General features: G+C 41.7%; 1 long non-coding RNA gene across 1 annotated transcript; it reads right to left on the bottom strand.

Moving 5' to 3' along the window:
* Positions 1 to 12,249: 12,249 nt before the first annotated feature.
* On the bottom strand, positions 12,250 to 15,449 carry LOC125396470 (uncharacterized). Its single transcript, XR_007230813.3, has 2 exons — positions 15,345 to 15,449; positions 12,250 to 13,690 (listed from the first exon to the last, which is right to left on the bottom strand). It is a non-coding gene; the product is annotated as an uncharacterized LOC125396470 (long non-coding RNA).
* Positions 15,450 to 26,529: the final 11,080 nt, after the last annotated feature.

The raw sequence follows: 26,529 nt of genomic DNA, 5'->3' as shown, positions 1-26,529 counted from the left end.
AGTCGCTCTACAACTGCAGAAAGAAACTTGTCTGATGGGGGCTGTGAGCTACTCTCATCTTCCCCGAGAAGTCTTAAAGATCCTAATGTAAAATCTTTACAAAGATAAGTATCGTACAAATAAATTCCTAGTTGGATTTTGGGAAGGTAAGGAAACTTCAAAGTAAAAGAAGATTCCTACGATGTCGGGAAGAGAAGAGTTCTTTCTAGAAACTGTGTAATATGGCATACTTAAGTGAGGTAAGGGACAGTGACTGTGTAGGGTTCCCCACCCCTGCCCACTCTCTATGTCCTGAGTGAAATTCCTAGAATGCCTTGATCACTTTGGATCCCCAGCCAGTTGCTATATTTTCTTCAGCAAGTTTGAGCCCAAGTCTCCAGGGTCTTGGAGATTCCAAAGCATAAATAAAGGTTGTTAAACAAAACACTTTAAAGAAACAAATCTCTAGCCTTGAGCTAAATCTCTTCAAACCCTCCTATAGAAACAATATTCAATATTCAAACCCCCACACTGAGGGAACCTCTCTTCTCTCTCCATCGTCTGCTCAAGGACGCACTGCATCATGGAACAGTACATTTCGGGTGACACCCTACTCCTTACTGTTTCTCAAGATCTTGTCTCAGCTTTCTATATGCCTTCAGCTGTGAGGCCAGCAGGACAGAACACAGTGATGAATGATGTCACCCTTGGTAGCGCCATTTGCAAGGAAACCTTCTTTGCATAGTCAATGTGCTTTGTACAAACAAACCCCTATTGATTGCCATGTGCTAAATACTGTCGTACGTGGTATCGAAAACACGAGTCTCAGCTGGTACTCTTCCCATAGAGAAACTTCATCTGAAATTAGAAGGCATTTGAGGACTCAATTCTAATTTCTTGTACCAAGTAGCCAGCCTACCAGAGTCTCAGATCCCTATAAGAATCTAAGTAAAATAATTCCTCCAAAAAAAGTGCACATATGCCTATTCTCTTTTTAAAAGAGTCTAATAAAAAACATTTGTCTGAAGCAGCTAAGTTTCTTGCCCTTTGTTGTCTTGTCTGACTCACACAGTCAGGTGATCTGTGTGTATCAGAAAAGCGAGTCATTTTCACCTTCTCTTCTTTCCTTTGCATGTGGCTAAGCAGGTACCTGTATACCCCAACAAGAGTCCTCTCAAGTGTTCAGCTGGCTCCAAGGGAAAACACCCAGCAATGTGTGTGCCAAGGCAAGTGCAAACAAAAGGAGACATAGGAAGCCTAGGCATGAGAGGAGGTGCCAGGCAACATAGGATCATTGAGCACTATCAAGAAAGCAGAATTCGTGCCGGGCCGTGGTGGTACACGCCTTTAATCTTAACACTCAGGAAGCAGAGGCAGGTGGGTCTCTGTAAATTGAGGCCAGCCTGGTCTACAGAGATAGTTCCAAGACAGGCTAGGTTACACGGAGAAATAGTGTCTCAAAGGGGGGGGGAAGCAGAATTTTTAGGCAAAAATGGATTAGGTGCTAAATCAAATTACATTAAATCTAATGAATGCTCCCAGGAAGGAATCTTGGAAGAAAAAAAAAGTCTGCTAGACAGACACTTTTAATCCCAGCACTAGGGAGGCAGAGGCAGGTGGATCTCTATGAGTTCAAGGCCAGCCTGGTCTACACAGCAAGTTCCAAGAGAGTCACAGCCACATAGTGAGACCCTGCCTCAAAATTAAATCAATAATAAGTAAATAAAGGAGCCCTGAACCCAGACGGAGAATGATATGGGCGTGGTGAGGCAGCACACACCCAAGCAGGTTCAGCAGACATCTTATCTCTGCTTTGATCATCCACCCGCAGAGTGCCCAGCAAACCTGAACTCAGCACAGTGCTATCTAGGCTGTGCTTGATGACCTCAGTATTTTTGAACAATTCTAATCGTCTGGCAGGTTTCTCTGACAACCCGAACACACTCAGTATTAACATCACTGAGAGTAACTAAATGACTATCGAGTTTAGCTTTATCCTAGTGATCTCATCAACTGCCAACCCGGAGTCAGGACCTAGTGCCTTCCCAGAGCATCAGTCCATACCCAGGCATTTAGACAAATGTGTAGCCTGTGTTTTCGATAAGCATTCTTGCCTCTGTAAGATATGGGTAATTTCTCTGGAGCATGTGAGTCCATGATAAAAGAGCTGTATAGACCATGAACTGTGATTTTATAGCCAGTTATTAGCTAAGGCAGCTGATAACATGGCATCGGTTCACCAATTAACAATCGTGAAATACTGAGATCTAAATAGTAGAAAGTGAAGAAATGCTATTCATATATAAAACACCTCCACAAATTATTAACCTCTGTAGTTTAAGCTATGTTTTAGATGTAAAGAGAAACAAAACGTCCACAGCCATATTGGGAATGGTGCCTATTGACCCAAGATATTCCTCCCTGGACCAAGCAAGCACAAAGTCATCCTAAATGTTATCAGATGAATGGGTCCAAATATAGCAGCATTAAGACATCAATATTGAAGGATTAATGGAAAGGATGTTTGGGGGAAAACCAACTGTTTTTAAGTAAGCACAATTTCTGGGCCAGCGGAAGGTTTGGGAACAGCGGTGCCGATTAGATAAGGCCTAACTGGCCCTTTGAAAACTGCTTTGAAAGATTTCCGTCAAGCTCACAAGTGTACAGACCTAAAACCTGTTTGATGACTCAAACATAAATAAAGTCGGGAGTTGCTGCCTACAGAGCCAAGTTTCGTGTGGGGCTGAGTACTGCCAGAGAATAACAGATATCAAAAGAATGTTCTCCCACCCCCCAAGAAACGTTTTAATTGAAAAACATTTTGCCCAAATTAAAGCTATAGTGTCTCTCAGCTCTTCAAGTATCAATTTCAATTACCATGTTAGAAATGAGGGTAGGGAATCAAGTAGCCACTGAAATAGGGTTGATCTCTTAATAGAGCCCACATAGGATTAAGTCAGACAACTGAGATCAGAAAAGTAAGTGGAACACGTCTGTCCAGACACCTGCATGGGCATTGATTGTCAACGGTAGTTGGCGCTTAGACATTCATTCAGCAGGGCAGGGTGAGCAGGGCCAGATGCAGGCTCCCCTGGATAGGAACTAGCAGCCTGGTACAGGAGTTCTCAAGGCCACAAGTGGCCTAGCTCACAACAGTGAAGATCGTTGAGCACTTTGACGCACATTTTTAAGATTGGCTGATAGAATGGAGAAATGAATAGTGAGTTTCTCCAGGAGGCTTAAGAATATATATGTGTGTTCTATTGAAGCATCTTCTGGGATTTGTGCCAACAATTTCTCAAAATTTGAGTGTTTTGATAGAATCTTAAAACAAATCTTTAAAGCTTCCTGGAAGAATAACCAATCAGACATACTAGATGATTTGCGACAGATACAGTTCATCACCATGAAGAAGTCATGGCAGCAAGAAAGATGTGACTAGCCATGCTGTGTCCATAGTTGGGAAGCAGAGATGACTGTTGCGACTTGGCTACCCAACCAATGAAATAGTGCCACCCACTACGAGTGTAGATCCTCCTTCCTCAATATACATAACCTAGAAAATCCCTCACAGACATGCCTAGGGGTTGATTATAAATGCCATCAAGTTGACCAGTAAAATCAATCATGGTAGGGTCTTTACATCATGTTCATTACTTTCCAAAAAAGAAAATAAGATCTTATTTTATATCTTAAACAAGCCAAAAGGATACAGCAGCTATAAATAAATCAATGCAGTCACTCTGTCTTACCAACTCACTGCTACTTTTACTCCCCGTGTGTAGGTGTGTGCATGTGTGGATATGTATGACCTGTCTGTGCAAGTATAGACATATGGGTGCATGTGCCTATGTATATGCATGTGGAGGTCAGAAGTTGACATTAGGTGTCTTCTTAGATCACTGCCCATCTAATTTTTTTGAGACAGGGTTCCTCACTGAACCTGGAGCTCACCAATTGGCCAAACTGGCAGGCCAATTAGGCCCCAGGGTTTTCCTTTCCATTTCTCGGTGCTAGGGTTATAAGCATTGTGATGGCCACATGGTTATATGGGCTTTAAAGGGACACAAAATTAAATTGTCACGCTTGTGCAGCAAACACTGTCCCCACCAAGATGTCTCCCCAGCCTGTCCACCACTACTCTCAGACTAACACTACATCAGAGACTTCTTCCAAGCCACAGGCCACTTCCTTTTAACATGGTTAATTATCTCATTCTTTTTCTTTAAGGGCCCACTTTCTCCATCCTATTAATTGTTCCCACTTTGTTACCCTTTTGAATGGACAAACTGGTTGTTTTTCACTGATAAATGTTAAGGTATTACACATATAAATCCTGCCTGGGGTAGAATTGTTTGGTCGAAGGGAATGTAAATATCAATTTGTTTTGAGACAGGGTCTCACTGTATAGCTCTAGCTAGCCTGGAACTCACTATGTAGACCAGGCTGGCTTCACACTCACAGAGCTCTACCTTCCTCTGCTCCCCTGACACTTTGATTAGGTGTCAACTAATAAATAAAATAAAAACACTTTGGTATTGCCAACTGCTCTTCTAAGTACATACTAAGTAATAGTCTTACCCACAAGTATATGACACAAATGTGTGATATTATCTGCTCAAATTACTGTTTAATTTGTATGTATTTTAGTATTTACATTTTTGAGTCATTTAGTTTGCTAATAACATGCCACAGAGTTGATATTTTGAACAATAGAATTTTATTTTCTCACAATTGTGTAGACCAGGAGTGTTGGATTCGAGTGTTGGTGGGTGTGGTTTCATCTGAGCCGGCCTTCTTGACTGACAGCTGTCTTACTTTGTCCTTCCTCCATGGTTGTATGTCCTAAGCACTTTTCCTGGAAGAGTATACTGGATTAAACTCACCCTAATCACTTCATCTTGCATAATTGCTTCTTCAAAAGCCCAATCTTTAAACACAGTGACTTTCTGAATGATAAAGGGTTGGGCTATCAACATACACACTGGGGGAGACCTTTCTGCCTTTATTACTTCCTTTCTGAGATGCCAGTTCTGTGCCTTGGCCATTTTTCTATTAATCAATCAACTTTTTCTTATTATTACATGAATTGTTAATATACTAATGAAATGCTTTCTCCATACATTTTTCTTTGTTTGATATACTGATGTACAAAGATTGCATACCTCACATTTTGACTGATTATCAATATGATTGAGTACAGGAAGAATTTTACTGTTTATACTATTAAGATGTCAGATAGAAGCGTGATCCTTCCTATTTTTCTTGAAGTTTTCAGATGACTCCCTGCTACAACTTAATATTAATACAGTGCTGATAGCATGAAACATCCTGTTAGCAGAAATGCAAATTGGGGCAGGAATGTAACTCAGTGGTAAAGTGCTTGCCCAGCATGCACACAGAGGCTCCAGGTTTGATCCTCAGTACACAGAAATACAACAAAGAAGGAAGGAACATATGAAGGAACATATGAAGGAAGGGAAGGAGGAAGGAAGGGAGAGAGGGAGGGAGGGAAGGAAGAAGAAGGGGAAAGGGAAAGGATATAGGGATCAATTAGCAGAACGCTTCCTTAGCATGAAGCTCTGGGTTCAAATCCGGGCACTGCATACATGAGGCCTAGTGATGTAAGCCTGAGATGCCAGCACTTGGAAGGCAGAGGCAAGAAGTGCTGCAGAAATTCAAGGTCATCCTCACCTACATAGCAAGTCTGAGGTCAGCCTGGGATACATGAGATGTTGTCTCAGACGAACGGAAAACCTACACTCAAATGTAATTTTGTACATTACTCTCTCACTGGCCCTCTCCCAGTACTGTTACATATTTAAAGTGGCCGCTCCAAAAAAGGAAGAAGGCAGAGCTATTGTTTGTGAACCCAGCGGTCTTTCAGGCACGCAAAGGAGAATCTACAGTGATTCTGTTTGAGAGCCACAAAAGGTAACTCCATCGGCACTGTAGGACCCATTAAAATTTTGTTTTCTTTTCTCCAAGAAGTCCTGGGATTAAATAAAAGTTTGTCCGTAGAGAGATGCCGTTGGCATCATGAGAAATGTCTTCTCCCACAGATCTGATGTCTCACAGAAGCAAGCGCCACTCTCAAGGGTGGCACCAAAGGATCTAAAATTCATATGGCACCCACTTTACACAGCTCTCTTTTTAGTCATTCTTCCTGTTTGTGATCTCACAGTTACTATCATAAGACATCACCAAGTTAAAGTTAATATTTGAAAGTAATAAGCTCCAGTGGAAAAGGCATCTCTATATTTCTTTAGTCTCTGATAGTTTAGGGTTATCATGACCTCTTAATGTGCCACAATAAAATATCAAAGGCACCAAATGATGTGGATACTATCGTTAACCCAACAAGGCCTTAAATCAAGTAGTCTCAGCATTTGGGATGTGGAGTAGGGCTGCAGGAGGACAGTGAGGTCAGGACCAGCCTGGGATGCACACCAAGACAGATCAAAAAGATGAAGGTCTAAGGATGTGTCTCAATGGCAGAATGCTGGTCTACTTTATTCAAGGTTTTAGATTTGAGGCCAACCACCATGGAGGGGAAAAAAAGCCGATAAAATCATCAGTGAATATTACTGCAGTTTCTCAGTTGTCTAAACCTAAACTATCCAGCCTGGCCTCCTTCTCATCTGTCCTCAAGGCTACTGGATACATTTGACTTCCAGAACATCGTGTTCTTGGCTGACACTTCTGAGGATGTCCCAGCTCCAACTTTGGATTTGCCCCATGCGCTGGGGTCTGGCTGTGCTCATATTCAGCGTTTCCCGTCATACCGACCCTGTGCACATTCCTTAGCCCGATCTTTGCCTCCTAGGCAAGGTCGCCCTTCTTGCAAAAGTTCCTTGCCTATCTGTCTTTTCAATCACAGGTCTGACAAGGCTTAATTATGGTAGTGCAGGAACACAAACCCTTTCCTGCCCTAACTGGTGCTGCTTCTCCCTGCTCAGGAAAGTTCTTTCCAGCCCTGGTCCTCACTTGCACGTAACTGCTCCTTGGTGAGTAACCCCTTCCCTCCTCTATCCAGCTCAAATTCTACACACAGATGTTCAGGCTTTGAAAATCACATTGTCTAGTGTTGTATCCAAGTTTTTTTTTTTATTTATTAACCATGTGACTTTGAACAAACTACTTAGCCCACAATGTCCAGGGTTCCTCATGCATAAAATGAGAACAATGGTACTGTGTGGTAGGATGGCTAACTACCTAATATCGGCCTCTGAATGCTGTCTCCAATCCTGTCCAGGGAGGTTGGGATGACTTGGTAAATTGCAGCAGACGAAACTGACATGGTTTGCAATCAGCTTCTCTAGCAAACTTGAATCTTTGGAAGACGCATGGTGGCCATTTTGAATTCACTCAGAGACAATTGTTTAGCCTGGTACTGACACCCCGGGGGAACCTGGATTCATATGAGACATTAAGATGAGTTGCTTAGTAGCAAAGCTGATTGTGTTCCTCCTTCTGGTGTGTGTGTGTGTGTGTGTGTGTGTGTGTGTGTGTGTGTGTGTTTGTGTGTGTGTGTGTGTGTGTGCGTGTGTATATGTGTTTTAATGTGTTTATAAGTAAGTGAACATTTATTAAGCCGTCACTCTGTTCCAGGTACTGGTGACTGAAGTCATGCTCTCTGAGATTTAGGTCCCCAAGGCTGGGAACCACACACCTGACCCTAGTCCCAGCTATCAGGTGACACTTGACTTGGACCAAGTTCTCAGCACTGTGAAGAAGCAGATCTGAACCTTACTTTACAGGCGTAGAAACCTCAGGGCAAACCAGACACGTGGTACACACTGGGAATCCCAGCCCTTGGGAGGATAAGGCAGGAAGATTCTGTGCTCCAGGCCACACAGAGAGACTCAGTTTCAATAAAATAGAAAAAAAAGGGAAAACCCTACATACAGAATTTAGAACATCAGCAGAGACTTCAACCCTACTATCATTTTTATTGCAACTTTTAAATAGGAAACTTAAAGACAGAGTTGTAGCTCCAGAAACTGTGCAATGAGATGTGTGATGCTTTAGGCTTTAAGTGGCAAAGTTCTGGGGCCATATGTTAGGCAGCCGTATAAGAAACAAAGGCAAGAGTGCCATTACTTGTCTTATTTATTTATCCATAGAATTAATTATCTCTTAGGCATTACTAAAATAAAACCAACCCAAGATAAGAAGTTTCCCGTGTTCTAGGAATTCCATGGAAAAGTTTGCAAATGTCTAGAAAAGGGAGAAGAGAAAAATTCTTTTTCCTAGAATGTAAAAGAACTTGGTTTCCATCACCAACAATGCAAAATTAATAAGAATAATAATCTCTTATTAATCAAAAAAATTATTGGACATAAATCTAGAATATATGCATAATCAAAACAAAGACAGTATAAATGACCCATTATCCTTCACCAACCATTGTTTATTAACCAAAGTTCACCTCTGTAGGTAGATACAATGAGTCAAAGTAGTCTATGACTATGGGATTCTCTAATGTATCATCGGTATGACTGGTCAAACTGACTAAACTTGACCTCAGTTTTGTCAGTTGCAAACTGAGCATATTAAGGACTCTCTACCATGAATTAGGTTCAGTGCTTTATTATTTTTTTAAGTGTATGAAGTTGGGAGGGGTGTGGAGGAGGACTCTTAAAGGAGTTAGCAGAGGGCAAAAGAGTATGACCAGAATACATTGCATACACACATGAAATCTTCCAATAATAAACTAAAAATATATTTTGTTTAGGGTTTTCTCCTTCTTTTAATTACTCTTCCACACACACTAAGTCCATTGAGTACTGTCCATATGTGCATAGGTGAGGGCAGTAGCTGGAGCAAGAATAGCAAACCAGTGGTCAAATCAAAACCTTAAAGAAGACTGATTCTCCTTCCCCCAACAACCAGCGACTATCAATAGCTCCTTAGTTACAGGTCAAGCCTGTGGTGGTCTGAATGAGAATGGCCCCCAAAGGCTCAGATATTTCACTACTTGGTCCCAAGTTAGTGAAACTGTTTGGGAAGGATTAGAAGGTGTGGCCTTGTTGGAGGAGGTGTGTCACTAAAGGCAGGCTTTGAGGTTCCTAAATCCTACACCAATGCCAGTTCTCTCTCTCTCTTTCTCTCTCTCTCTCTCTCTCTCTCTCTCTCTCTCTCTCTCTGTCAGGTGGTTTTGTCTCAAGATGTTGTTACTGTTCTAGCAACATGCCTGTCCAATTTGTCTGCTGCCATGCTTCCCGCCACCACGAAGTTCATGGACTCTAAGCCTCTGAAATTGTAAGCTCCAAATAAACTCTTTCTTATATAAATTGCCTTGGTTATTTCTTATTTTAGCAAAAGCAAAGTAAATAAGATAAGACCACATAAGTAACCTCCTAAGCATGCTGAAATTTTTGTTGGCTTGATCTTGTGCAGGCTTTACTCGGGCAACCACAGCTGCCATGGTCACAAGTGCATTAACCATGTCCAGATGAGACCATTTTACAGCACTCCTCCCATCCATCCTCCAGCTGTGACATTCTTATGGCTTCTTCCAAGATGTTCCCTGAGCCTTGTTGTGGTAGGGATGTTTGACGAAGACGTCTTGTTTAACCAGGTATGGTAGTGCACGCCTTTGATCCCAGTACTCATAAGGCAGAAGCAGGCAGAACTCTGTTAGTTCAAGGATATACTGGTCTACATTTCAAGTCCTAGGTCAGCCAGGTCTACACAGTGAAATCCTGTCTCAAAAATAAACAACAAAAACATCCTATTTAGGGTTGAGCATTTGTAGTCATTTATTCCTATATTATTTAAACATTTGATTTTTGATAACTTCATATGTGAAATTTATATCATTTCCATCCTTCCTATTTCCTCTCCACTTCCTCCCATTCCCAACTCCCTTTCAAATTCATGACCTCTTTTTCTATAATAACTATTATGTGTATATTTGTGCATACACACATGTACATCCTACTGAATCCATTTAGTGCTGCTCATATGTACACGTGTTTAAGAACTTCCTTTACTCTTTGACTAGCTATGAGTCTCTACACCGACTGCCATCCACTCACCAAGACTGAGAACAGCCCAGCACTTAGGGATAAATATAAATATTTAGAAGACAATTTGACAGCGTGACCATGTTTTTAAAAAGAAAGAAATCATGGTCCAGTTTTCCTGACAAAAGCAGATACAAAAATTACTTTTTCGCCTTTTCTTTTTAGCCTGTCTTCATTATACAGTGTGGTGGGTTTCCTTATGACATTTTCTTGTATAAATTTGCTCAATTCCCTTCCCGTGACCCTTTCTTATTCCTCTTATCCTTCTATCTGGTCTGCCCACCTCCACCTAAATTATGCCCGTCTACTTCACTTTCTTAAGCACATACATTTCAAATGTAGCTTCTAGATAATAGAGGAGCCATGTGATATTTGCCTTTATGACTCTGTCTATTGTGCTTAGCACATAATGATCTACACTTCCATCCTTTTTGCTGGTTTATTTTTTTAATTAGCACACCGAACCAAAGGCTTCATTGTAGAACTGCGATAATTTTGTTGTTGATTCTCTTCCAACTAACCCCCAATATGTATGTGCGTCACATTATCTTGATCCGTTGATTTACTGATGGGCATGTAGCTTGATTATATAACTTGCTTTCGTGATTGGTACCATAGCGAATGTGGATATGAAGGGGGCAAGTAAAAAGTACCTCTCTGGATTTTTCTCAGTTATACATATAAAACAACACTCAGCAAAACATCTGATCTTGGCAAGCCCATGTATATTTATGCATCCTGTATTTTACCACAATGAGGTCATTCTGCATATTACTTTCACAGAATGTTTGGCATGGTTTTGCTGTTAGTTATCTATTAAATTTGCTTTCTAAAATTAAAAGTAACCTACACGTAAGAATGTCTTCGGATCTCATGGTGTTTAATTTAAACAATCTTTTTTTTTCTTTAGCTTCTTGGTGTATAATTTTATGCAACTTTAGGGTTCTTATGTTTGGGAACACTTCCAAAGGCAGAGTCAGGCCTGAGAACTCTTGTTCAAACTTAACACGAAGCCAGGCCATGAAGTGAAAACAGGGCCTCTCTTGCTGACTCTGCAACACAGCTGCCAGATGCACTGGTTGACATGTGAGAAGGAAAACATGAAATTATGAAATGAAGTGCTTTGGAGACCAGAGTAATGGTGTCAGAGTTGAGGTTTTCTCCTCTGGAATGCTTATGCCTAAAGACAATCTATCTATAGCTCAAGTCTAAACATCTCTGGCCCAGAAAGGCTAATCACATGGGACAAACTGACAGGAGATTTCAGTAATGTACCAAGGTGACCAGGAAGTCTGGAAATCTTCTGAGCCATCACTACTATCAAAAAGAAACTTCAGTGTTCTGATGTTTTGCTCACTGAACTTTTCTAAAATGCAGAAACTCATCAGAGGATTTAAGTCTGGAGTTCTTAGGGTGAAAGTGTTTCTGTCCTTTCCCAAAGCAAGTTTTAATGCGCGGGAGGGGGGGGGGAGCTTGAGTCAGAACCTAATACATGGGGGAGGGGCAAAGAAAATAAATGGGATGCTGAAGGATGAAGCCTTAAAATCGCACAATTGCATCCCACTTCCCTCCAAGTGTGCAAAGGCAATGGAAGCTGTGCAACCGTAGGACTGGGGTTGCTGATGGCTATTACAAGCCCTAAAGTCATCATGAGAAAAATCTGCATTCTGGCAGGGCATCAGGATACCTCCCAGACTTGTGCAGGATAAAGTTTCCTCCACTGGAAAAACAGCTGTTAGGATCTAAAGGTACTTGATGACGTAGCTTGGGTTGCAGAGAAAGACACATGGTAGAGGGGTGAGGGTCTCTCCCCTGTTGAGCTCTTTCGTCTAGTGGTTCTATCATCAGGTCAGGTCAACTTACATCATCACCAGGCGTCCACTAAGCGCCGAGCACGGCAGTAAAATAGATCTGACAGACAGATTCTGCAGGAGGCTTGGAGCGCTTGTGCAGCTGTTGTCTGAGATCTTATCACTGCAGATTGTGAAGAAGCCTAAGATAGGGAGACATGTAGTGAACACCCTCACCTCATCCCCAAAAGGTCACTGGGCTGGGAAATTGGTAAAAGAAAAGCACATATAACACTGCAAGCTGGCTCATTACAACCATTACAATTTTCCTACAAAAAAAAAAAAAAGGTTTTGGGGGTTGTTTGTTTATTTGTTTGTTTGTTTAGCAAAGCCTTTCTGATCAGGGCTCATTTGAGTGTGGACTGTTGAAAAACACCAAGAAACAGATGTGAAGATGTGACTGTTTATTTCACAATACACAATGCATTCATAAGTTCAGAAAAGTGGGTTAATGGCAAAATATTGCGCAGTTGGTTGTATACGTTTCAGGAATTTGTGAATTTGACTCTAACAAGGACCCTAAAATGACATTCTTCCAAGAACATTGCTTACAAACTCAAGTAAACAAACCAATTATTTGTTTCAGTATGCAAACATTAAATGCATGAAAAAAATGAAAAAATATGAAATGTGCAGTGTACTAGGTGAATTCCTCCCAAACCTACAGACTCCTCCTACAGGAAGTTGCCGGCTCAAGCTCTTTAGAAGAAAATAAATTAGGACCATTGGTCACCACCCTGCACAAAAGAATCACCTCAGAACTTTAAAACAAAGGCCCTATACTAAGTCTAAAAATCTACTTATTCTTAATTGGGATCTAATTTTTTGTAGGCATTATGGAATATTCTGCTTTGCAGTCCAAATTGAGAACCATTGCTATAGACCATCCATAAGCTGGGAAGAACATAAATTATGACTCTCTCTCCATCCCTCATAAACAATTAAATGGATTCATTTGTTACAGTGGTATGTGTCAAGATGCTCAAGACCGACCGTATATGCAGAGACTTTCTAGGATGCTTGGGACTCAGCACACAGTTGGGCTCATGGCTAAGAGCTTCTACAGTGATGTAATGACAAAGGCACACAGTCAGATCCTAGGCAGAATCTAGATAAATCCACGCACAAGAGTCTACGTCCTCTCCCTTTGTGAGGAGATACTCAAGTGTGTTGCTTTCTCTAGCAATACAAAAATGCACTAACGTGAGTGATGTCTCCCAATGGAGGCCGTCAGCATTTTTGTTTGAGGCTGGCCACAAATTAGTGTGTGTCTGATTAGTATGTGCCAAACTTCCAGATTCCTTGAAATAAAATGTTTTACATATAAACCATATTACTTGCATAAGCAGTGTGGACCTAGAGAAGCACCGTTCTCAGTCCTGGGTGTAGTACAAACACCAAACAGAAGCCCAGGACCATCTCTGTAGTCTGGAGCTCGCACAGCATTGACAACAGCCTGAGGCAGACAATACAAGGAGAGAAGATGGTCATTGGATAAACAGTAACTTCCCAGGAACCTGGATTGAGGAAGATGAAGATGGCTGATCTTGAAAAGAGTTAGGAGACACAGAGGGAAGGAGCCATTGAGAACACAATTGAGTCCTGTCTGTGGCTGTGCTCTACCAAACAATGAGTCCACCAGGATGGTTTGGTTCTGAAGCTCTATTCCACATCTTTCTCTGAAATCGATCACCCTAGCTCTTCTTAGTTTTCCAAAAGGTTCCTCTAAATATCACCTTTATCTTTTCGATGCTTCAGTCAACCGAGGGACCCCGCTGAGTGGTAGAATTCCTTCTTAGGATGCACAAGATTCTGGGTTCATACTCCAGTCTGAGGGAGAGAGAGGGAGAGAGAGAGAGAGAGAGAGAGAGAGAGAGAGAGAGAGAGAGAGAATTGAATGCAAGGAGGGGGGGAGAATCACCAGTCAGCCACAATGAATAATGAACTCTTCATGCCTTTTAAATAAACAAATTAGCAAGCCTACACATCACATAATTCTGATCCAGGAAGAAAGAGCAAGCCACTATCAGCTGAAAGAAAGGAAACTTTAGAATGTGAGCCAATCACGCAGACGAGGTGTCATGAAGCCGCAACCACACTCTTAGAACATATTGCCTTCTATCTCCATGGATTTCAGCTGCGCTTTGCCACATCTCTTCAGAAAGTTATTGAAAACTGGATCAACTGAACCATTTGTCCCTCAACCAAAATTTTCCACTAATCTTTCAGTCCAAGAATTTGTCCTGGCCCTGTGGATCAAATTCCCTGAGGGGGGAAGAAAACATACTTTTGTTCTGACCGATACTATCTGTACATGGCTGCAGCAGTTGGCTAGGTGGTAACTATGACTGGTTGCTCTGCTTAAGCCTTGGTGCAGATTCTTCAGGAGACAGCTCCACCCAGATCTACCATGCATTTCAGTTTGTGGGTTTTATACATTAGACTCAGACTCTTCCAGCATATTCAGATTAGCCATAATGATCCCAATTTCTGCTTCGTATCACCTATTGGGGTACATATGCAGAACACTGAGTTTCACTGAAACAAACACAAAACAAAGCCCAGGAGAGGAATTTGTTGTGGCACACCAGGCCCATATATGGCGCAAATTCATTTAAACATAATGTTTCTAGTCTGTCTTATTGCATGCATCAGATAAATTTTATTTTTACTAATATGATATCTTGATTCGGAGACTTAGTATATTTTCCTTGTGTATATCAGCGTTATCTCTGTATTTGTGCCTGTGCACTGATCACAGAGGCCAAAAGAAGGAATCGGATCCTCTGGGACCGCAGTTACAGATGCTTGTGAATCAGATGGGTGCTAGGAACAAACCCCGGTCCTCTTCAGGAGCAGAAAGTGCCCTTTACCCCTGAGCCAGCTCCTCAGCCCCAGAGATTAGCATGTTTTAAAATAAGCATCAAAGGGAAAATTCTTCCATCAGCTATATCTAAGAAACAAATTATTCAAATTATTTGAATTTTTTATTTTGGACATCAAGGAGATTTTGGTGTCATGGCCTCAAATTCAAAGCAAACAACTGAGAGTTGTGTAAGTGCCCCTAGTTCTACGCAACTTTATATGTTGGTCTTGCCTAATGTTTAGATGAACATATCTCAGGACTTCAAAATCTCTTTCAATAATTCACATAAATATTCAGTTCAGATCTATAAGAATCAAATATTCAGATTAAAGATTAAGCCCTCTTTCTGTCAAAAGGCCATGCCTTTATTCTTTTTCATTCTATAGCCCACGCTTCTACTGCTGACATGAACCACCACCAATACACATTCCTCCGATCAGAGGAGTTGCTGATTCAATAAACAAAGACCTTAACATAGGAAAAGATGTTAATCATCAGAAATTCAGGCCTCTCTTTTGAGGAACTGGAGGCCCTGCAAGGGGTTAGATTACCCATACCCTGCCAGATGTTAGAAGCAGAATTAAAGTCAGCCCTGTCATTCCCGAACTAAGTTATTACCAACATAAGCTCTTTTCCTAGTCCTTTCTGTTGCAAAAAGCTGGGCTTCTGCACTGTGGATCACGGTGGACTCTTTCTAGCTGTTATCTTTTCCAAAGTCTGCTGTCATTCCCAGAAAATATCAACATCCACTAGGCTATGGGTTTGTGGTTGCGCAATAAATAAATACTAGTGCATTCTCAGATTTGCTCATGTTTGCAGACTACCGTCACATGCCTCTGAAAAACAGGAAGTTATGCTCAAATTCTGCACTTTGGAATCTCTAGGACAAGTCGGTAAAATATGCTGTTTGCTAGTTCCTTAAAAAATAATCTTCACGTACTCATTTTTAAAGCTGAGTCTCATAATAGCATTTAACTTAAGGGAAAAAATATTATCTGTGTAACTTCTCATGCAAAAGCTAAGGATCAGTCATCTAACAGCAATCAGTGGAGAGCTAGGTTAGCTCTATGGTTAGCAATGCAACCCTGTCCCAGGGCTGAGTGTGCTGGAGGCAAAGTAATGCAAACCAAGATGACTTGAAGTGCAGAAAATGAATCTCATAAATGTCTTAGTAATATGGAGGAAAGCATTTAAACACTAGGCACTGTATCTCACGGTAACTCAAAATGTCATAAGAACAGAAGGATGCCAGCATAGTACACATAAGGCTGGTCCAGGGTTTACTGACCAGGAGTTTAGGTTTGGAAAGAGTCTTCAAGCCATCTTTGACCCTGAGGTTTATTAGAAAAGCAGTCCACCTTTTTTCATTTTCTAATTCTTCCCCTGATACCATCAATATCTACGAAGCACATCCTATAATATTCATCTTGATTAAAGTCATCAATAACTACCAGGAGTGAGATTTTGACTATAACGTCACACCGACAGCTGAGCTTGCGGAAGACGGTAGAAAGTTGACTGGAGACCAAGTGTGAGACACACATTTGGAAATCCAGCACTTGGGCAGTGGAGGCAGGAGGGTCGGGAGTTCAAAGTCCTCTTTAGCTGTATCGTGAGTTCAGTACCAGTCTGGGCTACATGAGACCCTGTCTTTAAAAAGATAAGAAAAGGTGATTTAATGATTTGACTACGAACTTGCAGACTGTGGCAGAATACTTTGAAAAGATTAGTTTGGCCGAGAGAAGAAAAGAGGAGTTTGAGAGAGAGACCTCAAGAGAGAGACCTCAAGAGAGAGACATATATTTTTATCTTGAACAAAAAGAAAACTGAATATTTTTATCGCCTGAGAGTTGGACTCCAGAAGAAGTAAAGAAACTGAAAATGCTAAAGAAAGGGGGATTTTGCAAATGACAGGGGAAATGGACACGGAACAGCAGCGTGGGGTTTACGTTAAGCAGATATTGTAGGGATTTTAATCATTTTAATTTATAAAGTACTGACTATACCAAGTGTCAGCCCAGGTTTATGTCTTTCTCCCCGCCCTATCCCCACACTCTGTTCCTCCTTTATGCCCCCACTTCCTTTCTATTTGCTCTTTGTGTTGTTCACGTCCTGCATCTCGGTTCCACTCATTTCCCCGTCTCTTTGTCTCTACCCTCTATCCCTGCAACACCCCTCAATAAAATAAAATTTAAGAAAAAAAAAGAAAAATCTCATCACGGAAACTGGAGTGTGACATGGTGTGTCACACAGCAAACCTTTTGTCCTATATCTTTACTTGCAAGTGTTCATTGCAGAGAGTCATTGGCCTGGTTCAAGGTCTCTGGTTTCTGTTAGGCTATCAATGCTGGGCCTCACTGGAACTCTTCTTGGATATCCTGTTGTTGCCCTGGGTCATGGAGGTCCTGCAGTTTTGGGTCTGCAGGTTCAGCCCCTTCACATGCTCCCGCAGATCACAGATGAAATGGATGGTGGGCCAACTCAAAACCCTGGTTCTGGGCCTGGGTAGTTGCAGGGTTGGACAGGTAGACGGCTCTCCCCTGTCTTCACCACTAAGGTGAGTTCTCCAGCCTTGCCCTGGCTAATTATCCCCTTGAAGCAATGAGCAAGGAATGAAGGAACAGGGTCAGTTCTCTTGCTTTTGTGTCCTCAGGTTAGGCTCTCCCACACGTGGACCATCAGGGCCAACTCCACAGCCTTGCCCAGGCAAGGTAAATGGGCCGCTCATCTAAGTACTGCAACTGGTGAGGGGCAGAGACAGCTCTCCCGCTCTTATGACTCCAGGGTCAGCTCTCCCCACCCCACCCCGCCACAGGCAGTGAGAAGTGGGGTGAAGCATCTCTCCCCCACCCACACAACCACAAGGCGGATTTGGGGCAGGGCCAGATCTCCAACACTCAGGGGTTCACCCACACCCTTGTCAACAGGGTCGGCTCTGCTGTGCTGCCCAGGCGAGGTGCAGGGCATGTGATTGAGTGAGTGTATAAGTGAGCACGCATGCACGCACACAGAGACATACACACACATGTGCCCATACACACACATGTACACAGCGATATGCACACACACAGACATATACACACACAAAGTAACATATACATACACACACGTGCACACACATGTACATAGCGACATGCACACACACAGCACAAACCATTCACTTGCATGTAAATAAGTAAATAAATGTAGCAAATTTATTCTCTCTTTTAAAAGTAAAGATATTTGACTCAGAATGACTTTTAATGTAAGGTTAACTGTTATAGAAACAAAATTACAGTCTCTGACTCTAACAGGAGAAAGACAAGGAATACTGGAATTCATTAAAAGAGATTGACAATTTTTTCTGTAAAAGGTAAATAGCAAAAATTTCTGTCTTTATTGACTACATGTTCTCTGTTACAATTATACACTCTATCATGATATGATATGATGAACGCCGCTATACAATAAGTGAGCTCTACTTGTGTTTCAACAAGACTTTATTTATATGTAAGCTTATTGAGAAAAAGACATATGAAATATGTAAGATAGAAATGCAATAAAATGGTAGGCAATCTGAACATTAAACTTCTCAGGTAAACACAAAGAAATTTGAAAATCGGATAAAGCAAGCAAAAATGTGACTGTGTGTTGATCATGAGATAATAAATCATCATTATGTTGGAAAGTTTTTAAGGAAATAATGACAAAGGCTTAACCAGGAAAACACTAACAAAAACCACAAGTGAATAAACTATATTAGAAGACAAAATGGGCACTAAGGCAAATGTGTGATTTGAAATAAAAGACAGTCTACTCTTTAAATGATGTGCACTTACCAACACAGCCTCAGAATACAGAAACCAAAATTGACAAGCTGAAAAATAAACAATGATAAGTCTAAAACCATACATCTCTTTCATGAATTTATCAAAAAGGCAAAACCCTAATAATCAGAAATTTTCAACCACAGAGTTAACAAACTTGATCTAAGTGACATATGTATCAATCCACACTCAGCAATGAGGGAACACTCCTTTTCAAATACAAAATGTTTTGTAAACACAAATCAAATGTTAAAAACACAAAGCCAGTCTCAATAACAAAAACTAACAAAAGTTAGACCATGTTTTTCAACTGTGCAATAAAGTTCCTGATAATTTATTCCCAAATTATTTGAATCAGAGTCAGTTATGAGATAGGGACTTGATGGTTTATTTAGCAAAGGATTCTGGGAAACAGAGCAAAGAGACTTAAGACAGGCAAGGAAGAAGACTTAAGAGGGGAGGAGGCAGGCAGGAAGAAAGGAACGAATGGACAAAGGCAAATGCGAGATACGTGAATCAATCGGTCATTTCTTTGAGCAGCTGGGCTACTATCTTGTTTGGGAAAACACAGTGCATTTCCGAATGCATTACAATGCTTAGTTTACCATGAGAATATCAAGAACCTGAAAATGTTATCCTTTGCCCCTACTTCCCATTAGATATTGCCTTATTTGAGATAAAGGCATATTACTCTTTACACTACATGCGTTTGCCTTGGTCTTACATTATTGCATGTGTTTACTTTGGTATTGTTCCTCCACACTTAGGGTCCATGATTACACGGTCAAGGAAACTCCAGAGCTTCACAGAAAACATAGTCACCGAGAAGGGTAGAGAAGTTCACTAAAAACTGCCTAAGGGGACTTAGCAGTGTACACACACACACACACACACACACACACACCCTAGAAAATCATGGTTTTGAGGAAAGAACAGGCATGGGTGTAACTTTAACTGTGGCTATAACAAATTTCTACAAAGAAAAAAAACTTTTAAAATGGCAAAATGTTAATATTTGCTAGCTAATAGTTGTATGTCTAGTTATTATTCTCTATATTATAAAGATATCTTAGAATTAACTCTTTGAACAAAGGATGTGTTAAGATGCTTTCAACTGGAAGGTGCACACGCTGTAGTTACTCAGCCTTTAGTAAACAAAGAAGCCAAACTGATAAAGACGGCTTTGCCTTGGGAGGATACCTCCTTCCGGAATTGGAAGTAGATTTAATGTTGTTTTCTGTTTCTGTAAATGTGTCCCAGAGGCTTCTGAACTTTGAGCTCATGAGTCGAGCTCACAGCAGCCATTTTCAATTGCCGTGGCCTAGTCAGTGGCTATCACTTAGTGTCTCCTCAGAGAGCGGTGTTTAAACAGTCGCTCAAAGTCCTTACCAAGTCCTTGCTGTTTCGTATTTATCATTGTCGTGACTACATTAGGAAAGTTTCATAAACTGATATCCAGTGTGCCCACATGATCGCAGCCTTGTTCTGCAGCTATCAGAATGGTGATTGAGCCAACCCTGTCTGGTGATATGTGTTTCTCTGATTCACTGTGCTTATACTAAGAGTCCTTATGCCTAATCCCTTCATTTACACAAACTATGGCCCAGGAAAATCCTTCACTTAAAGTTCATGCACAACGAATCCGGAATCCTAATTGGGGGCCTATCCTTATTATCAGTCTGCATTCCTGAGATGCCACAGAATAACATGTGCTGCCTGTGAAAATCCTGTATCAAATGTTGAGACACCATGATTTATTCCGTGTGGACTAACATACGTATAATGCATCTGGCACTAGAGATTGTGTCTCTGTGTGATACTGTGAGCAGGCTTGTATCTGTCAGTGCAGCCATGTTCCTGGAAGAGTAATCTAAGAGATAAGCCCATTTTTATGACTTCATATTGTAAATAGTTTGAAGTGGACCTTGTCTGTGGACATCAGCCTTAACTGCCCAAGCAACCGTCATAACATTGCTGACGTGGTTAGGCACAGCCCATAGGAATTATCGGAATTGCCCGGGTCAGCTGCAATTGAGTTAAAAAAAAAAAATACTAGAGAGGACTTCGAGGAGACACAAGAGGATGCTTGAATCTAATACATTGTTTCTTACACTTCCGTGTGTATATGATTCATTCGGAGATCTTCTTAAAATGCAGGTTCTTTTCAAGAAAGTTTAATGTGTGGTCAGAAATCCTTCATTGCTAACTATGCCTGGGTTAACCATCAAGTATCAAAGCCTTTTCCTTGCACTTCAGAATCCTATGAGCTATAACAAAGTAATGATCCTTGTTCCAAGGCAGGATTTAGGTGGCCCAAGGGGGTTAGAAACATGTTATTTGTGTAAGATGCACACACAATTCTAGAAATAAGCTGTCCAAAATAAGCTCTGCCCAAATGAGGACTATCTATGGAGAGGGCACGCTACCACCACATGGCAAGGTGAGAACAAGGATCATGTGGTAGTGTAGTGCGCTAGAGAAACTTCTAGAGACCCAGAGCAAGTGGGCAAGCAGCTAACACCTCCCTCTACTGTTCCGTGAGCTATCTGCCTAAAGAAGCAGATTGAAGCAGGGGGTGGGAATGAAACTCAGAATGAAAGGATCAGGTCTAGGATCAAACACCAGATCTTCCAGTTACCTGTGTGACCTTGACAAAGTTGTTTAAAGCATTAAGATTCCGTTTCCACAATTCTGAAGGGGAACTAGTACTAACACTATTACTTTTGATGTGGAAAGTCGCCGTGTGTTGACGGCTTGGCTTATAGCGAGATTCAGACAAGGATTTAGGAGAAGAAAGTGGACAAATGAGAGTGCTGAGCATAGCAACTGATGCATCCACTGAGGGACTCATTATTTGACGCATTATTTGGAGTAACATATATTTGGAAGTAGGACCAAACTGAAGAGAGTAGATCCTTGCAGGTGTGCCCTAGTAAACTACACTCTCTTCCCTCCCTGCCCCCACCCTCTTCTCATCAAATGGGGTGAGGAGCATTCCTCCTCCACTTCTATCTTCCACCTTGTTACAGACCCAGGAGCAAAGGAGCCAGCTAGCTGCAGACAGAAACTTCCGAAACCACGAGCCCAAATAAGTCCTTTCTCCTTTAAGTAGTTCAAGTCAGGTGTTCAGTCACAGTGGTGGGAAGGTGACAATCACAACTTAGTCACAAAGGATTTTTTGCACTCAAGAAGGTAATTGCTTGAAAAGTACTTTTGTAAACTCAGGATTCTGCCTCTAGCCCTTTTGTTTAGAAGATACATGCTTATAAGGGCAGCAACAGATGGACAGTAATGATATCTTCATTGAGTTGAGAGAGCTCCAACGACTATGCTTTAACTATTTATCCCCGGTGAGCCTGATGTTAGAAGGAGGCCAGCTTGCTTCTCGGGAGCTCATCTGAAGTGGACCACAGCCAATCTTCTAACAGTGTTCTTGTCAGTCCCTGTACGGTACTTGGAAGAACAGCCCTATTCTGTTCAGCACAGTGTGACACACCACGAAATAACAGAGGTCCCCAAAATAGTCTTTTATTTTTCCTCACCTTTATCCTGTGGTCTCTCGGCTCTCATTTAATCTCATCATACCATAAAAACAAACAGGGCTCAGTTGCAGATCTTATGTAATACTCAACTTAAAAATCTTTTTTTTTTTTTCTGGGGAAGGCTGAGCAGTTAAGAGCACTAGCTGCTGTTCCAAAAATTCTAAGTTCAACTCCCAGCAACCCTGTGGAAGCTCACAGCTGTCTATACCTGCAGTCCCACGGGACCTGATGCTCTTTCCTCGTGTGAAGACGAGCAGACAAAAACACCCACATACATCAGATACATAAGAAACAAACAAATCGTTTCTTCGAATTCTTTTTGAGACAGGGTCGTACTGTGTACCCCTGATGTAGAACTCACTATGAAGCCCAGGCTGGCCTTGAATTCATAGGGAGCACCTGTCTCTGAGGATCAGGTGCGAGGGCAAAAGTTATGCACCACCACTCTCCGCTGCTCTTCAAAATCCTGCGGCATGGTGATACATGCTCGCAACACAACCACTTGGGAAGCAGAGAAAAGAGGGTGGTAGGGTTCAAGGCCAGCCTTGGCCACATAGTAAGACCTCGTATAAGCAAATAAGTGAGTAAATGGAAGTAGGATAAATGAAATAGAAATCAATGATTGTAATAATAATATGCACAATAGTGTGTTCTGTGTCACACGTTGCTGGGTTTTAAGTTTGCATTGTGTTATTGCACATGTATGTACCTAACTGAATTCTGCTAGCTGTCTATAGTCTATTTATCCTAGTGCCTAAGGATCATATCATATCCAAACTACATTTCTAAATTATTTGTTTGTGCATCCCCTCACTACAAAATACTATAAATGAAGATTACAGTGGACAGTTAAAATTATTGTCTCTCTTTTTCTTGTATTTCTCTATTTTATTAGGTATTCCCACCTCCTCATGGAGCCAACTAAGGATAGCTGCTCTTTACCCAAGAGCTATTTTGTCCCCATGCCAGGGGCATCCTGAAATATCAACTATCTTAATTGGGATAGAGGTGGTTCTAGCAACCTCTGAGTAGGGAACAAGGATGATGCTAAATACTATACAATGATCAGAAAACCCAATACATCAAAAAAAATATCTAACCCTCAACGTTACTACTGCAGCGGTTGAGAAGCTGACTTGGAGAGAAGCTAATTCCACCTCTATCTAAAGCTCCCCTGAAAACTCACAAAGTGAACTCCTTGCAAAAAGTAACAGATTAATGGTGAACATGTGACCACTAGGATCCATGAAGTCGAACAAGAGATGAACTGAGGATTCTGGGAGAGAGAGTCTCTTGTCAACTTTTGAGAGGTTTTGTAACTAGCTCCTCATGGCTGTTTCTACCTAACATAGACTATCAGGGAAGAGTTCTACTCTCTGTTGGAGAAAAAAAAATTAAAATACAAAAAAAAAAAAGCACCGAAAGCAACGGAAATGCCAGGTATGAGGATGTGTAGAGTTGTGAGCCCTGAATGGGGGCAGGGTGGAGGAGTGAAGGGAAATCAGAGTCAATAAGTTTCCAAGAAGTCCAGTCAGTCTAATAACATGAATTATGGAATTAGCTGAGAGAGGATCAGAAAACTAGCTGAGGAAATGGTGGCTAAGATTTTCTACATTTGTGAAACTGTAGACATAAAATACAGTAATTTCAATAAACATATGGGGGCAGAAAAACTATCATTTATATAGAAAGACTATATAAAAGTAATTGAAGTCAGTAGTAGAAATCTGTGAAGAATTTCTCCTTAAAACAGGCAGCACTGGGCTGAGCTCCCAAAGTCCAGTCAAAGAGTGGGAGGAGTGAGAATATGAGCAAAGAGGTCAAGACCATGAAGGGTTCATCCACTGAAACAGTCTACCTGTGCTAATGGGAGCTCACCAACTCCAGCTGGACAGGGAAGGATGCTGCATAGGACCAAACTAGTCCCTCTGAATGTGGCTGACAGTTGCATGGCTGGGGCAGACTGAGGGGCCACTGGAATTGGCACCAGGATTTATCCCAACTGCTTGTATTGGTTTTTTGGGAACCCATTCTTTTTGGATGGATACCTTACTCAGCCTAGATATAGTAGGGAGGGTCTTGGACCTTCCCCAAAGCAATGTGCCTTACCCTCTCTGAGGAGTGGATGGGGGTGAAGTGGGAGTGAAGGTAGAGAAAATTGGAGGAGGGGAGGGAATGGGAACTGGGATTGGTGTGTAAAATGGAAAAAAAAAAGATAGCTTGTTTTCTTTTTAAAAAAATTTTAAAAAAAAAAAAACCTCTCTGCCCTCAGGCTTTGCAAACACTGATTTAAAAGAGTTGTCTTTCTCCTCAGGGTCAGCACTGCTGTGAGAAGAGTCCCAGTTCGCTTGTAGGGAACTCTGGGTTAGCTTGGATTAGTGAATAGATCTCATTGTCCAGCTAATGCATTATGCATCGCCATCACAGGGCCAGCCAGACCAAGTTGGAAATGCAGCCAAACTTTTGACCCTGATTTAATTAACTCTTCTGCTGCAGCTGCAAAGCCTATGTTGCCCTACTGTGTGGTGACTTGATCCCGTCCCTTGAAGACACTCAAAACCACGATTATTCTTAGGAGAAGCATGGTGCCATCTTCCTTTTTATTAAATTGTTCTCATGGTCAGATGCCCATCATGTCCAGAGTCTCCTCTCGGGCACTGGTTCCTCTACCTCATAAGATGCAACTCTTCGTGATCCAAGAACACGGATGCTTATGAGAATCAAGTGTAGAGAATTAGAAATTTTCACTGGTCCACTGAGCACCATGGCCACCCCAAGCCTTCCTACCTCTGAGGACACTCTCAGCCAGTCCCCTACCCTAGATTGTACTCAAAGGCTTCAGTTCTTCCATTTCAACTGCTCAGCATCTGTTGCCCAGCCATGCTTCATACAAGGATTTGAACTCCAGCAAACTAAATGTGCCATGTGCCGTCTCAAGAGGGTCTCGCCTTGAATAAATACCACCCTGAAATTTGCGCTCATCCCAAATCCTTAGTTGCCTGTGTGGAGCCTAGGACCCACTGTCTTCCTGGTGTGGTCTCTTTGAAGACCATGCTGTCCTTTTCCGTCAACAGACTTCACTTCAGCCTGACTATGGTTCTCAACCTTCCTAACGCTGTGACCCTTTAATGAAGTTTTTCATGCTGTGGTGACCCCCAACTATAAAATTGTTTCATTGGTATTTCAAAACTGTAATGTTGCAACTGTTATGAATTGTAATGTATATCTGACATGCACAATATTTAATATGCAACCCACAAAGAGGTTGCAACCCCCAGGTTGAGAACCGCTGGAACAGGTTTCCCAAGTTACCGCCCAAGGAACAGATATAGAGAAATCCCTTTCTTTTCTTATTAGAAAGGCCCAGCTTTCATTGGGCAATTGTTCTCTCTTTCTCCATAACTCTGCACAACAAGGAAGAGGTCCTCTTCATGAAAAACAAGCCAGCTCTCCTAATCTGGAGCCACTAGAGTAATCTCACTTGCTAAGGATGAATTTCTAATCAGGCAGGCTTGTGCATGCCTGCAGCCTCACCAGAAGGACTGCAAGTCTGACACCACTCAGGCTGAATAATAAGACCTCGGCGCAAACAAAAGCAAGGAGCCAGCAGGACCAGAGTTTACTTCCTAGCAGCTACATGGGGCAGTTCACAGCCACCTGTAAATTCAGGACATCAGAGGGCCTCTCTGGCCCCTTCTGACATTTCACTCTAGAGCACAAGCCCACACAGATGACACAGATTCGCATACTTCAGACAACAACAAAAGAACACCCTTTCCAAAGAAAATGAAGATAATTTTCTCTTTCTAAAGATATGTATATAAACACACTAACACAATGTGTTTTGGGTTTAGTTTGAGAGACTTTTGTAGGTAATTTATGGCTGGTTTGTTTGTTGGTTGGATGGATGGATGGATAGATGGATGGCAGAGACAGGATCTTGATATGCAGCCCAGTCTGGTCTCAAATTTATGATCCTCCTGCCTCAGTACTGGGATTGCAGGTATGTGCCACCAGCTGTGGCCATAACACACATCTTTCAATTTTATTTCAGAACTAGAAGTTCACTGTCACACCCATCAAAAATGTATAAGAAATGTGGTTGTTCCCTTTCTCCTAACTTCCAAGGAGACCAGACAACAACTTGGTTTCAGTTTAGTAACAGAGATGCCAGTGTAACTGTTTTGAGATTTAATCTGAGCTGTTGGGTACTAGTGCAGGGGCTTAATCACAAAGCCCTTCCATGGTTTTCAACAATCTGTTCTGTGTAAACAGTGTATTTTCAAAGTCCAGGGGTGTCCAGATAAAAGTGGCTTAGAGTTTTAGTAAACATTTGCTTTGACGGCAGAAAGAATGACAGTTCTCAGCATGACCTCTGCCCTTAACCCTTTCTGTCTCAGGATTCTCCCATAAAGCCCCAGTTCTCTTTCTGGGCGCCCTGTGCTAATCACGTTA

The sequence above is a fragment of the Myodes glareolus genome, chromosome 15, assembly GCF_982192425.1.
Source record: "Myodes glareolus chromosome 15, mMyoGla1.1, whole genome shotgun sequence".
Classification (NCBI taxonomy): domain Eukaryota; kingdom Metazoa; phylum Chordata; class Mammalia; order Rodentia; family Cricetidae; genus Myodes; species Myodes glareolus.
Note: the sequence above shows the minus strand (reverse complement) of the source record. Positions and strands in the feature narration are given on the sequence as shown.